We start from the raw sequence: 16,659 nt of genomic DNA on the forward strand, positions 1-16,659 counted from the left end.
TCAAGCAAGGTGCAGTTCTCTTTTTTCCGTTGCTTTTAAAGAGAATGTTGCCATTTCCATTTTTTGGGACACGTTAGTCATCAGTACCGATCAATATTTTCTATAAAGTTGTTAGCAGTTACATAGGATGTAACTATACAAAATACTATGTACATTACAAAAGAATGTGTAAAAATCTAATTTTTATCACAATTTTTGAGAGAACAGTATTGAGTTTAAATAAAACATTTTATTGAAATTAAAATAAAGATAGCTGAGAAAGAGGAAGAATCGCATTTAAAACACTTAATATGATAAAGGTAATGAAAGTTGTCAGGCTAACTATTTTTATACCCCACGCAACGAAGTCTTTTTTTCTGTGTATATGTGTGTAAGCGCAACTTCTTTTAAACCGCTGCACGGAATATCATACAGCTTTGTAGGTATTTAGTACACAGTTAAAGCATGCATATTTTTGGGTTATTCCAATGCTATTATTCCCATCGATCAATTAACCTTTGGTGCCAAGTTTAGTTGAAATTGACCCAGTGATTCTAGTTGTACTTATATGAAAGGCATTATAGAGCAAAACGGTTAATGACAAAGTGACAAAACAATTAAATGTCAATAAAACTCACTTTACTTTATATAAACAAATGTACTTTTGATATTATATTTTTAAAAGTACTTTTGAAATTAAATATTAAAACATCTTGATTTATCAAATAACAATAAGAAAGAATTTTAATCATTTTATCAGCAATATCTTTAAAATTGAATTTAAACATTTTGATTTTTCTTTGGTTATCTAGTCACCCGAGTTAGTCAGGAGACCTTTTGCGATATGTTTTCGTCCACCGTTGAACATTTTCAGCTTTTTTCTGAAACTACCAGAGTTATATTGAGTTATATTGGCCAAACTTAATGTCTATAGTATTTTTAGGGGAAGGGGTACTTAAGTTTTGAAATTAATGACTCCCATCCCGTAGGGCCATAAATTTTTGGTACTAGTAATTCATTTCTACAAATGCGATATTCACGAAAATTTCATCTGAGTTAGAGTAACTAAATATATATCAAAATCAATCAAAAATGACATAAAAATCGAATAAGATTTTTATTAGTGACCATTTAAAATACTGTATTACTTCTCTTTTTGTGGAACGCATTCTTGTTAGAGAACAAATGGTTTGTTTTTAAAACCTGCAATAGATTTTCTATCCAAACATGATATTTTTATGATGATTTTGAATCAATATCATGTAAACAATAACCATGCCCTCCACTTCGTTTTTTCGGGGGCACATGCCAAAGTGCGGTTAGTCTTTTATTTTCTTGTTTAATTGTATTTAGCGCCTTGGCGCCCCCGCACGTCCTTCTCTATTCTTTTATTAAAAAAAAAGCTTCCCGTAGTAAAACACTCAAATGGCGTCCAATTTTCATGATCGGCTTCGGCCGATCAGTTGTGTCCATATAAGGCATCAAACTATTTGCGCACGCAATGCTCCTTGCACTACTTTATTTACAATGCAATGAAAACCTCTTTCAATTACATAATTACAGGTACGTGCGGATTACTAAAAAGTGACCCTTATACGATTGAAGTGAAATTAAAAACATTCACAGTCACATACATGTAAATAATTATTCAAATCACGTTTTTTTTCACATATGTGTAAGAATATTTATCGGTAGTATAATTCGCCTACTAAAAGTAAAACTTATGTATGCCTTGCTTTTCTTCCGGAAGTCAACAAAATGGTGCTCTATAGAGTTTATTGCATGTAGCGTAATGCTTTCGTAGTACATTAACAGAGCTGAGCAATGCTATAATATGCCGATCATTCCTTTAAAAGGAATACTTGTTTTGAAGTATTATTGTTTTCATTATGTCGAGAAATATCGAGCCCGATACTGTAGACTCCTTAGTTTACGCAACTCCTTAAACCCGCAATTCAGCTGTTTTCCATCAAATCGCGTAATACAAAAACTGAATGCCAAATTTTTATCATAGCTTGATATAGTTTACATATGTCAATTTTACCAGTACCTATTCATGATGTATAAAGGTTATTTATCAAGTGAGAACTTCTTGTCAATTTAAAAATTTAATATTGCAAGGTACTACTATACATAATCAAAGTACTGAAGTACTGAAAGCCGGTCTCTTTTGGTGTGTCTTTATGCATATTGTGTAGTAAAGACTGAAAAAAATTCTCTCTCTCTCTCCTCTCTCTCTCTCTCTCTCTCTCTCTCTCTCTCTCTCTCTCTCTCCCTCTCTCATGCTTTTAATGTCGGCAAAGCGTCAGGGAGCGACCAAATTTTGTAAGCGACTATCAACAAAAATATGTCTGTCTAGTAAAAAAAAGTTCAGCAGTTGCTTTCTTGAATTTTGCAACAAGCGTTATATATTCAATCCCCATTTCTTCAACGCGCAGCAAATAGTTCATGGAAATTCATGCGTATTGTATGTGTCCTAAATGCATCATCTTGTTAATAGGAAAACTAAAAAAGATAGACAATTCTCTCGAAATAAAAAAAAAGAAACAAAATGCCAACACTTTTGACAAAACGTGGCTCTTTGTGTAACTATTTGGTACAGCGGAAACCCCCCTACCCCCCCCCCCCCCCCCCCCCCCCGATGCTATGTGCTTGGACAGAAACTTAAAATTGTATTATACACATCAAACAAACTAGAAACGATAACAACATTCACAGCATCAAAACAGTTTTAGATTTCTTTCTCTCATTCATTTTTATCATCTCTATCATGCGCGGATCTTGAAGGAAGTCAGGGGGTCCTGACCCCCCCCCCCTCCCTTCTCCACCCCTGCAGAATTCAAATTCTTTAAATTTACATTAGACCCCCTGGCAAACTCGAATACCTTCGGACCCCCCCCCCCCCCGGAAATATTTTGTCGATCCGCGCATGTCTATATTTCTATAATAGTTTGTTATTGAAAAAGACATCAAGTGCCTCATTTAATTCAAAGCCCATGATATCATAATTATTTATTAGTCCCCTACCCTATCGGTTTCACCGGAGGGGACTATAGCTTTTCTCTGCGTCCGTCAGTCCGTCCGTTTGTCTGTCTGTCCGTCAGTCCGTCTGTCCCACTTCAGTTTTCCATACCCTTTTCTTTATGCGTTTGAGGAATAATATGAAATTTGCTGAACAGCTTCAAAATGTCAAACTAAAGATCAAGTTTACACTTTTGTAGCGTCTGGTTGACATGTTTTCGAGAAAATTAATTTTTTATATTCCAATTGTTTAATGTTTGGGTTCGTTATCGGGTTCGGTGTCTATTGAATAAAGGAAGCTAGTGTGTAGTCAGTAATAATATCGTGCATTTCTTGCACCATTCCTTTTATTGTTTCTAAGTGTGCATAAAACGGTAAGAATTGATATTCGGCGAAATTTCATTTTTTATTTAATGTTTATATCAACTATGTAGTTTGAATTTCCTTTGTTCTTTTATCTCTGATTAAAGCATAACATGTCGTTCATTTTTGGAATTGATGTATGCTTCGAAGCTTTCAAAGAATAATACAAACCGGTAGGGGACGTGTATTGCTTGTGCAGTACTCTCAGAATGCTTGTTACATTGTGCATCAACCTCTATCGTGGTACACTTCTCATTCTGGCAGAGTGAAACATCGTATAATAAAATTGTATGATCGATAATTGAATTTAACAAACAAAATTTGTTCTGCGAGCGCGTTGACGCGCCAAATACAATTAGCCGGATTCTTCAATTTTTTATAATAATTACTGTGCAAACTTTATAAAAAGGGTTATGTACATCATTTCGAGGTTGATTTATTAAACAAAACAACTATTAAATTGTGCTGAGCATTTTTATGAAAAAATATTTCAAAACTTGAGCACGGGGACGTTTTTTCCCCTCATTCAATACGAGTATTGAAGCGGATCGGAATGTAAATGATTTGTTGACGGCTCAATTTCTGTTAACTAATGTATGTAGATGGTTAGGAATAACTTAAGTTAATATAAAACTCACAACAGTACAGTACAGTACAAAACCTTGTGCATCTTTTAATGTTTAAAGGTGTATTTTAGCAAGTTTTACTAAAATGTTCAATTCGATTCAATTCATTTATTCTCATATTGTATAAAACTTAGAAAAAATGTGCAATACAAACAGTATTATACAAAAAGCAAAAAGCAAGAGTGTATACTGTACACATCAACCTGCAGAGTTGACTCTCTTATTTATTATATTGATAAATTTACTAAAATTATTAAGAATAGCTATTTTTTTTAACAAAATTACATGTATTATAAAGGATTATTTATTATATTTTATTCAAGGCTAAACAGATATATTCATCGTCAATTTTATTTTCATCTTTTTTTTGTATCAAAGATACAAAATCTTTATTTCTGGGTATGTTGTCCCGTCTACTTGTCTCAATTGGAAGTTTAAGATCGCTCGTTCTATATCTAAGTAATGTAGTATTATTCATAGCAACACTAGGGTTTATGTAATTTCTAGGTACAAAAATATTATTGGTAAACAAATGACAGTTCAATCCTTTACTAGATGCGATAAAATCCCATTTTTGTTGAAACTGGTCAAACAAAACTAGCTTTTCAACATTTAAAAGCCAATTTTCATTTTCTACATTATTCGTCAACCAGACATAGCTTAAACCACATTCATGTAAAATATTCTGTATTATACATTTTACCAATTTGAAGTTGTGTTAGGCTATGTCAGAGGTTAACCATAATGTATTACAATTTTGATTCTTTAAGAAATGAAGATAATAATTTTTCTATTGATCGTCGTATCAAAGAAAAATTGACCGGAAAACCTCATCAATGTTTTCCAAAAGCTCAACCTTTCTCATTCACACACAATGGATATCTAGCAAGTTCGCCATAGATCATACAATTTGGTGTGGCTGTCTTAAGACTAAGTACAAGTTTACAAAACTTAAGATGCAATTTTTAATTATATGTAAATTCTCAAAACCCCATAACTGATAAACCATACAGTAAAATTGGAAAAATACGTTTTATCAGCGTTTTATCAGTTTTAGCTTAAGTCAATAAATTTAATTTTCTTGACTTTTTAATTGTTGCATATATAACTCTGCTATCTCTTGTCACTACATATTTGCTTGTACTGTAGAAAGATCCTGCTCTTGAAAATATAACTCTAAAATATCTAAATTCTGTAACAATTTTTGTTTCGATAACATTGTATAAAAATGATACATTTGAAGTTTGTCTGCCTTTACCAAAAATTATAATTTTAGTTTTCTCAACATTCACTTGTAATTTTCAGTTTTTTCACAGTATATTTGAAAACAATTAAGCTGATATTGTAAATCATCTTTAGTTTCGGACCCTAACACAGTGTCGACCGCATACAGCATAATCATGATTTCTTGATAACAATTTAGTTTTTGTCCAATTTCCTCAGAGAAGCTTTTCAGTCCAATGACATTTCCATACATTATTAAATACTAAAGGTCGTTAAGATATAAGGCAAAAAGCAATGAATAAGTTTTCTCCCTGACGGACACCATTCTGACAAAGGAAATATTCAGAAAATCAGCATTACACCATTGTTTTTTTTTTTATTAATCTGAAGTCTTATTACGGGGAAAATTGCCACCAAAGTAGCCTAGACTGAGGATAGTAGTCTTCTCTCGTTTTTCGTGACATTTTCCACCTTGATGTCCTCCACCTCTTTCTTCAGAACCTCCAAAGCTATATCTCCTGTCAAACAGTCATTTACCTCCAGCAACTCACTCAAAGTCTGAAACAATTCATACATAAACCTTCAGGAGTGACTTTCTTTATTATTCTTTTTCTTTCCTTTTTTAAGGGAGAGGTGTTTTAGGGTTTGTTTTTTTTAGTGAATCGCTTCGATTTGAAAGTAATTGAGAGTAACCACCAAAAATATTTTTCAGTTTACAAATTGAGCAAAATAATTAGATTGTGTTAAGTAGAGGAAAAAATAAAACACTGTGGATGTTAGGAAATATTCACTCAGTACTCGCAAAACAGTTCATTAACAAGGGCGTCGGTTGCTTTAAGCGTTCTTAAGCAAGGCCAGAGACAGTGATAGAACAATTCTGTGTGTCACGTTATTAATTGATAGATGATTTTGCAAAACGTTCTCTTTTTGTGTCATCGTTTTCTTCGGCATGTGAGACACAATAACGCTGTTCTGTAAGTTGTAAATTTAAGTGTCTCCGAACTGGGAAGCTTCTAGATAGTTGGTAATGTCGAGTGATAATGAATGAACCAAATAACCCAAACAGACCCCGCCCTTTAACCTTTAACCGATATTTCCTCTTGCTAGTATTATTTTAAGACCAATGCTTAAACATCAATTAAATTAACAATATCCGTCTATATGCACTTCTTACCACAAAGCCTACACTCAGACTGGCGGAATCTTCTTTCTAAAGAAAATTTAAAGGTCAAAGTGTTTTAACAAATTAATTTAAGTGCTCGTTATTCTAATTCATTGCTTGGTTTTATTGTTATGGTTTCCTTGTTGGATTAAGTTTCAAAAGATGTATTTTTTTTAATTGATCAATTCCAAACTTTTAACCCTCTAGACGCTCTATAGCGCTATCAAATCTAATTACAAATAAGTTTTAAGGATGTTCAAAAATATAATCATCAAAAGACAACGTATCACTCTTTAAGTGATAAATAAATACGAGAAGGGTTGATGGACTCAGTATATCCGGGGTATAACAAAGACCTAAGAATGCACGTGTCAATACATAAATTTCACAACACTTTAGATGTCAAATCACAAAACAAGAACGTTTTATCACTTTTGTTATTCGTAGCACTGATTGTGGAGGAAATTACTGTATTGCTTATTAAACAGTGGTTAACTTTATTAACCGGATTTTCCGTATGAAAATGGCTGTCCCTTTTGTCCAAATAACTCCTCGTACAGTTAGTTTTTGAAGATTTTTTTTTCCAGATCAAATTGAAAAATGCAGATGTGCATATAGCTTGGATTTTAATTTTTGGTTATTTAGGCGAAATACAAGCTGTTGAACTTTGTCATTTTTTGGTGATAAATGAAAAAACGACAATAACACACCGTCAACCATCTCAAAAATCCATAAAACGAAATACAAATTCAAAGCAGAGCAACACGGACCTCCAAAAAGATAGAGGTAGGATCAGGTGCCTAGGAGGAGTGAGTATCCTCTGCTGACCGGTCACATCCGCCGTGTGCTCTTTGTCGTAATCGGGAACCCCCCCCCCCCCCCCCGGAAAAGTCCGTAGACAATTAGGTGATTAATTATGGTCTAACAATTAATATGAAAAACGTCAGTCAGCATGCGACTCAGTAGAAGATTGTTTTCAGGATAGGAAGTTGTTCGTTTTGGAGATCATTTGTACATACAAAACTTTGCCGGGTAATTTTAATGCCAGTGCCAAGGTGACATTTATTTTTACCTGTCTGAGATGCGTGTTTAAAAAAAAATCAAATATTTTCTATGATAGGCCATTTATAACCACTTTTGGTATTGATGTATCTCACCTGTCAGGTAAGATGTTCACCTTTATAAAAAATCATGTAGGAAAAATATTTCCCCTTAAGGATATTGAGAATTTCCTATCTGAAGAAAAGAATTTTCCTGTAGAAATATAATTCCGATATGATTTGAACAAAATTCCTTATAGAATTTTAAAATGTATGAAGACTACCCACCTTTCCACTTTTCTCTTGAAGGAACTATAAATCATGTAGGACTTTAAGAGATACCTTTCCGATTTTCAATAGTTTCTGTAGGAAAATTCTTAAATAGGAATTATCTTTTTTTCTATGGAATAATAATTTTTTATGGTAAATTATCTCACCTGTCAGGTGAGATCACAAAAAATAAAAATAGCAATATACCTTCTAGACAATGGTCTATCTTTAATGGATCCTTACGAAACTACATCCAAGTCTTAAGAAGGTGCACAAATGGCACCTGAATTGCCACTGGCATACTTATCTGGCACGGTGTTTTAAATCAGAGCCAAGGTCGAAGTTTACAGTCTTTCTCTTTCTCTCCCTCTTTCACTCTCTCCTATTTTGTTGGAAAGGGGATATATTGGCATTGGTTTGCGACGATGGTCTGTTTAATTTAGAAACAAGAAAACAAAGACAAGAGTCAGTCGAGTATATTAATAAACAATTTCTAATTTAAATTTCTGTGATTTTTTTTACAGCAAACTGCGCCACCTTCTAATCCTTTTTGAAAATAAACTTGTATTTCTCAAATACATCTGACAAAAATATAACGATTCTTAAAAAGTTTTATTTATTATATGGTTCTGATTTTATGCAGAATAAAAACACTTTCTAATGTATAAAAAGTTCCCAACTTAACAGCTCATATTGCATTAATGAATTATACCCAAAGGTGTTTCATAGGTTTTTATGGATGATGATAACGGCTACTTCTAATTCATTTAAGTACAGATCTCAAGGTGAATCCTGGGACCAGATGTTTACCCGGGCAATGTAGTTGGTACTAATAAAGACTGACAAATCAATGTCCTCTTGAGTGTTTCTGTTACATGTAAGCTGAATATTTCTATGTAAAGCTTTTCGATCATAACAAAATAATGACTGCAGAGCTTGCCACCGAATTATTATCTTACATACACCATTTTCAAAAAACACAAAGTAGTAATGTCTAGGTGAAGACTAGATGAATCAAATTATGAAATGGTCTGTACATGTAGTAGGACCGTGAGGTCGTAGTTAAGGCTACATGTAGTAGCCTCAAATTATAAAGATAAGATTGATGATATGCAAGACAAATAGAAATGTCCGTTTTTGAGAAAAATTAAAAACAAAAAATAAAAAAGGACTGGCCTATAAAGAAATGATAAAAAAGTTTAAAAGAACAACAATCTCATGACCGGCTGTTATGCTGAATACCAGTGCAATGCTACGATGGGTTTTTTGTAATAACGAGGAAATAAGGTTAGGTAGGCGTTAATATCATTGACTTTTTCGTTCTTGTAAAGAAGACAAAAACACTATTTTTTCATTTCAAGTTATCTCGTTTGCCTCCTCATTTAAAATCGGTCAAATATTTCGTAAAAATGTTATGATGTAACTTTCACTTTTGCTTCCATCCAAGGTGAGGGAGTAAAAAGCTTATAATATTACTGTTCAAAGACGTCTGGTTTGGTATGGTGTATTATTATGCCTTCTGTCAGTTTGTCACTATATATTCAATACTCATCTATTTTCGCATAGTATCAAAGGATTTATATAGCGTAAGCATACTATGCCGAAATAGAGCACGGCGAATATTTTCAACGAAAATCTGTCAAGCGCCGACAGCGGGATTCGAACTCACGACGCTAAAATCATTAAATCTAGCATGAAGCCCAACGCGTTACCGCTACGCTAAATTAGCCGTTATTATGACAACCGGTATTTAGGTATATAAAACGTAGATATGTACGACTGACATCAAGCAATTAAAATTATTCATTTTTCCAAAAAAAACCTTCATTTTTGACGGTAATTTTAAAGTTAAAGTTTCCTATAAACTTTTGAACAAATTGATTGAACATTTTTCAAAGAAATTCTACATGAGAATCACAAAAACGCTTTTTTAAATGACGCTTGATAAAGAATGTTCAAGAAAAAAAATTCACTGAGATTTCGTCTGCTAAACATTTCGAGTTTTCTCGGTAAGGCCAAACGTCTCTCTATTTCTTGAAAAGAACATAAATCTTTGTTGACTTTTTATTGTACAACAACTTGTTGATTAAATAAACAATCAAATCAATTGATTACACGTAATTTGAAAAACAACAAAAAACGCTTGCTTTTCCGGTGATTATTTTAAGGGACTTGTCAACACTCGAACGTCAGAGCTACTTATAGCAAAGCACGTCAGTATATTTAACAGTCGGCATAATAATAACAATAGTGTTGTGTTGTGCATGTACTATGCCTAAATAGTAGTCAGGGTTTGATACATAGTGCACTCGCCTCCGGCACAACACAACACTATTATATAAGTAGAGTCTCTCATGGTATGTTTCCTTCTACATGTAACATCTATTGACAAAACACTTCTGTGTCATTTTCAGAATCGGCTAGACATCGTGCAAGTGCCATGAACTAGTGTGCGACTCAAAGGGCTTTCACTTCAAGTATGTATGATTTATGTTAAAGAAAGATGTCCTTCAATAGAAACTTTTTTATTCGCATATAAATCTAGGGGGAAGTAGAGAAAGAAGGAAACAAAATTTCTTTGTTACTTATAGAAAGATATTCATGTCTGCTTCCTTTTAGTGCAAGACAGTTTTTGTCATCTATTTATGATAATGTTTGGATCCGTTTTTCTGAAACTTGATTTGCTTTGCTTGCTGTGATTTCAAGTCATGTTGCTTCTAAACCATCTAATAAGATTGAAATATATTCAAAGTGTTGCTTTAAGTGAAAAGATTTTGAATATAATTATTGACTAAATAGGTGGTTTTCCATTTTTGAATTAATGAGGTTCACATCGGAAAAAATTGTGTCTCGATGTCTCTCACTGCTAGAAAGACAGCAGAAGCACTGGTTATCTAACAAACTAATGTCGTCGAATGAAATTGGAAAAATAACAATTATCTTCAATCCAATTATCTAATATCCCCCTGTATAATGCACATATTATGTTATGATCAAGTTTGTTCTCGTTTTATTGCACTAGACTTGTACAAATACTGAAAGAAATGGTCATAAAATAAGCAGGATCTTAGTATTTTGTTTTATATCTCTAATAAACAGCATTTCCCGCCGTTTAAAAAAAATCCAATAGTTCACGAAATAACGAGTTTACTCCAAATAATTCAAGTTTAGTTCTCTTAGATAAAAATGTTTCTGGGTTGTGAGAACTATTTAATGTAAATCTTTAAATTTCATGCACGGATCCAAAGGGGTCTAGACCTTCCCCTTGAAAAAAAATAAAGTTAGCGAAAATGGTCCTCGGAATGTATCCACACCTTATGGCAAATATCGATATCCCTCAGTCTCCATCCCCCCCCCCCCCCCCCCCCGGTCGAAAATTTTTGAATCTACGCTTTGCATGTAATACTGTAGAATTAACATCATGCTAGTTTTTACTATTCCTAAGTATTGTCAAGCTATTTCATTGATTTTGATCTCTCAAAGCATACAATCAGACTTCGAAAGCCAAACGTTCCGATGTATTGATTCAGAATAGACATGTATCTCCGTTTTGCGTTCGCGGAATTCTTTTAAAGCATGAAAACAAACAGCAAAAAGCTTCAATCATTGACCTAAACAAAAGAAACTATATAGTCAAAAGCCATCGATTCAGCCTTAAACAGTCACGTTTTGTTTGAAATACATAGTGACTTTTTGACCTCATGATCACTTGTTTGACTTTTGTTGTTAATGATAATACCTAATTTGCAATTATATTACAAGCAGTCCGAAGAGAATATCGAGGATTTATAGATAATTCTTACAAGTGTTCTTTGTTTGGAGTTTGTTCTCTCTTTGTGTACTGAAAAAGCACCAACACCAGGCTTCGTTTTACATATGCATGAACCTTCTATTTATGTAAATACAAAGTTGCTTTTTTTACAATGATTTCAAATGGTCAGCGAAAATAGCCCATATGTATTGAAGCGGAAGTAGTTGATTAGAATCGAGTATCCCTTTCGGTTCTCTAGAGTGTGTTTTTATGATTTCCTGTATTATACTCCGTACTGTTTTGCGAGGCTTTTGTTACTCGACGGAAGGATTCGAGACCTGCCAAAAAACCTTGTCTTGAGACTTTCAAATAATACACATTATAAGTCAATTTTTGCAATTTTCAAGTCTGGGTTCTTAATTTTGGTATTTATCTTTGTGAGCACATCATGTAGACTTGGTGGGGGGGGGGGGGGGGGGGGGGGACAGGTGCTTGCAATTACATCAAGTGGAACATCAAATGGATTTTCATCCGAACATTGCAAACCAAAGAAAAACTTTTCTTTTTGTGAGAACAGTTGCTCGACACATGTGACTCACAGGTTGCATGTATCTACAATCAAAATGATGGCAATATTCCATACATTTTCATAATGACACATTTTCAAAATTTACGTAAGCTGTATTTATGTACCATAACTCCTAAAGATCATGATTGTACCTCTACTTCTACGAATACAAGACAGGAATCTTGGAATATGTGTCCCTCAAAAGTGTACCCCACATCAACTTTCCTCTCTTCCACTTGAGCCTCACCACCTTCTGTACCGTAATTTTTTTCAAATTAATATATACTTTGGATATAATTTTGAGAAACGAGTGTATGTTTTGACATCTACAGATTTTGCATCATGTGAAAAAAAAACCGATATTGTTTGGTCCGTTCTCTATTTCAATATCAGTATACTTTATTTGCACCAAAGCTCATCACTTCTGTTCTGTTTTATGTTTACCCAAATTTTGTCAGTGTGATATATTTGAAATGGAAACGTGTGTGATAAAGTTCCTTATGTTAACTTATTAAAATGGAGTTCAGATCTTGTTATTATACCCACGTAACGAAGTTGCGGGCGGTCCGTCAGTCAGTTAGTACGCCAGTCCTGTTTTTGTTTTTGTAAACTGCTGCACAGGATTTCAGTAAAGTGGGCATTTTGAAAACAATGTGTAGATGTTCATATTATCAGGAAATTCCGATTCCATTATAACTCTGGGGAGTTAGGTCCTTTTGTTCTTAAAATTTTGGTCCTATATTGACCATATTAAAGAACAGTTTGTAAGCGCAGCTCCTCTTAAAACGCTGCAAGGAATTTGTTGAAACTTTCTAGGTATTTACGACACAATGTGTAGATGCGCATATTACTAGGAAATTTCGATTTTATTACTGTTCTAAGAATTTTGGAACTTTTGATCATATAAAATTGGTCCTATATTGTATATAAAGAGCTGTGATACCTAGCTAGCTGACAAAAATGTTTACACTATTATGCAATCCATTAAGCTATTGAAAACTCTACAGGTATTCTGATTACATGTATCTGTAAGGAACCTGAGTGAAGGATTTAATTGCATAAACTTGATGCTTCAGGACATCAATGAGTCATTGATGTCCTGAAACTTTAAAAAGAAAAGAAATAATTGCACAGTGGTGTCTTAGGATATTAGAAATCATTGATACCCGTCTCTTACGTAAAATCAAGCAGAGTATAAAAAGTGTCTATGATTTATAGAAGAAATAGCTTTGTTGATATTAAGTTGTGAGAAAATATGACAAAACATAATTATGTTAAATTTGAAAAAGTACAGTCTTAAACAAAATTAATAAAGTGTGAAATTTCTACTGTGATACTAGTATCAACCCGACATTTTCCGTATAGCAAAAGTATTAGAGCTCATTTTTATCTTTCATTTGAAAAAATAAAACACGCTTAAAGTCGATGCATGTGTTTTTTCGTAGTGCAAATAGTAGGATGTGAACGATGTTTTTGATGTTTGATCCCTGAAACAATAATATAATTACCGTTTCAGGACTAATATTTAGTAGAATATAGTTTATGATGAAATCGGATTCATTTTGTACTTTTTCATAACTTCACTGTACCATTAGTTATGGATTATGTAACTTACGCCGACAAAACATTTCAGTGGTTTTAGATAATTGGTCGTAGAATTCAATTGTTCATACATGCAGCTTGTGCGGATTATTGAATGTACTAGTATTTGATGATCGTATTTTGCAGAACAGTTGGTCAACATATGGCCACGTAAAACAAGTAATCAAGATTATCCTTCAGATTATCAAAAATTCATTAAAATGTATCGATTTCTTACTTTCCAAATCCAGGTTTACCTGTTCAATTAAAGTAAGGGTAACTCCTTGCAATGTTATCTACCTAACTACAGAAATATTCAACCTTATTACTGATGTTATCAATATTTTTCACACGTTAAGCGATTGTTAGATGTTACCAAACGTAAGCACCGAACAATGAAATATATAAACATTTTCCAATGAGACATTTAGTATGTACGAGTTCTTTTTAATATCTATTGAAAAGGTAATAATTTAAAATTACATATTTTTATACCATTTCACTGTGAAAAAAAAGTATATATAAGGCCTCTGAAAAAAATGAAAATTAAAAAAATAATCATTTATTTTTTTCTTCTCAAAAGGTCAACAGAACATACATGTTACGCTAACTAAAAATGACATTATTTTTCCGTTATTTTGTTATTGTTCATTTCGATAAATAATACGTCACAACATGGAGGTGTCCCATACCACCATAAGCCCGCATCACAATAACATATGTTGAATGTTTTCATAGGAAATTTATTTGATCAAATCGCATGCCTGTGTATTGAATGCAGAGTCCTTACTAAATATCTAGATTATACGACCCCCAGAGATATATGTTTTTCTTAGGATCTTGATAGTCTGAAATTTCCGATATCTTTGGAAAGCAAAAAGACACGTTTTATCATCACGTCTGAACTTTGCGTAACTTAAAGTCTTTAATATACTTTAAACAGAAATGATACATTTATTGTTGATCAAAAACATTTATATTTATATGCTTTTGGTGCTATCGACTTCTTTAGGCCGTCTCAACACCCATGGGTAAATGCCTTGGACTTTTTATGAGTGATGTTTATACAGTATGTGATATGGGAGCCAGCAATCTGTGCATACTGCAAAAAGTGGTCTTTATACCACAAGATGCTACTTTAACGGGAAATAAAAATACATGCATCATGGGTTACTGTACACGAAAAAAGCCAATCATGGTTTAGGTAAAAGCTGTATGTTGTATAGAATTAATGTTTGAATTTTTTTGGTCCGTTTGTAAGATGTCATTAAAAATAAATGTCGCACAACGTATTTCCTCATCACATAAATGGGCAAAAAATCCAAGAGATGTCAATCGATAGGAATGGAAAGTCCATTGTGCTCTAATTGACGTCTTACAAGAATTAAACCATTCAATATAGACTCCAATAATACTGAATAACATTCCAATTAAAAGTTAATCTCCCAAATAAGTTGTCTGGGAGAAACCCTGTGCTGTGGGCAGACAATCCATCGCATCAAATGACAATAAAATCCCTTGTCTCTGACGGACGAGCGTTTCAACAGATAATGGAAAAACGCGGAAAGTTCCGACATCAATCAAAGGCGATTTTAGCATTTCATCTTGTGTGACCTTACAGTCATCAGGTTCATATCTGTGTGATTGTGATTATTTTTAGGTATCTCACTCCAAAAGGTGGTTGTATCAAGAATTTCTCAAGAAGTATATCATTGAAATATGTAGACAAAACATGCTTAAGAAATGCAAAGAAAAAAGGGGGGGTCAGTGTTCATCCCTCTGAGTTAGGGCAAATTTGATTGACCTTTAGAATTGACATTGCAGCTTTTCGTTTATTGACACTTGTCACTAGGTTCTCTAACCAAGCAGAGTTTTTACATCAAATATTGTTTTAAAGTATACGCAAGAATCCGATTATATTTGGTCATTAAAAAAATCTACTTTTTGTACTTAAGGAATACGTTTACTCAGAAAAAATACACTGATGATAATGAAAAATCATCTATTATGTGTTAAAGACCTATCATGGAAGTGCTTTTTTTCACTTTAAAAAAATAGGTCAATGACCTACTTCTTGAGTTAATGGCCATAGAATATTTTTTTGAAAATTTAAGAAAAATCCCTAAAAATTTTACACTATGATTGAGATTTTCTTAATTGCGAAAGAAATTCAAATTGCTTAACTCTTTTAAAAATGAAAAACAGTTTATGAATGGCAGTAGCACTAAACAGACAAAAAGCACTAAGTTTCATTCACAATTTTTATAAATATTCCAGTCCGAATTTCCTCTATCAGTTTTCAAATCCCTACCCATTTTTGATTCAATTTAACAAAAAACTGAATAAGACATTTATAGCATTAAACTAAGTATATTGACCTTACTCTGCATGCATAAAACTTATAAGAGGTTAATGATCAAAATTTTGAGATATGGTGTTTGTTATCTTTTTATGCATTTTTCAATATTTTTTAGGTGTGTGATTATCGATTATCTAAATGAAAAGTTGAGATAAAACCAACAGAAAATATGCAAAATTATGTTGACTGACAAATAAAATCTTTACTTTGAATATTACAGTACAAACAAATACATTTCAGTGAATAACAAAATCTGAAAAATTTAGTCCGAATTTTCTCTGTTTTGCTAAAAGTCCAATTTTGTTTGAGCTGAATTCCATAATATAGTAAAAATATCAAATGGCATGTCAATAATAATTTATTTCACAAATACTTAGTGTTTAGAACATTAACTCTTGACATTGAACTTTTTTACAATCCGAATTTGAGAACTCAAGCCCTGAGTAAACAACGTCCTTAAAACTGGGTTTTATTTCAATAGGAACAATTAGATTAGCAAAAAAATCTCTCAGAATATCAAACACTTTTTTAATCCAATGCAGTTTGTTTAGATATGTGCCCAGTATGTAATTGACGAAATAATACATGTGTACATGGGGGGTCAGTAATATCAATTTGCTTTAAAGGAGTATGGTCATGATATTTGTCAAAATTATTTTTCCAAATTTAATGTTTACAATGGTTCAGTAAAGCATTTTTAATAGGCAACCGAAAT

The 16,659-nt window shown here is 32.8% G+C and overlaps 1 protein-coding gene across 2 annotated transcripts in view; it reads left to right on the forward strand.

Annotated features, from left to right (window-relative positions):
* Positions 1-16,659, forward strand: part of LOC105330885 (kiSS-1 receptor) — a 61,155-nt gene that overhangs the window by 6,376 nt on the left and 38,120 nt on the right. The window contains exon 2 of one of the 2 annotated variants that reach the window (XM_034452867.2): positions 10,100-10,162. The exons of the other annotated variant lie outside the window; for it this stretch is intronic. The gene's annotated coding sequence lies outside the window, so the exon portion shown is untranslated. The remainder of the gene's footprint in view (positions 1-10,099; positions 10,163-16,659) is intronic. 2 annotated transcript variants of the gene reach the window in all.

The sequence above is a fragment of the Magallana gigas genome, chromosome 10, assembly GCF_963853765.1.
Source record: "Magallana gigas chromosome 10, xbMagGiga1.1, whole genome shotgun sequence".
Classification (NCBI taxonomy): Eukaryota; Metazoa; Mollusca; class Bivalvia; order Ostreida; family Ostreidae; genus Magallana; species Magallana gigas.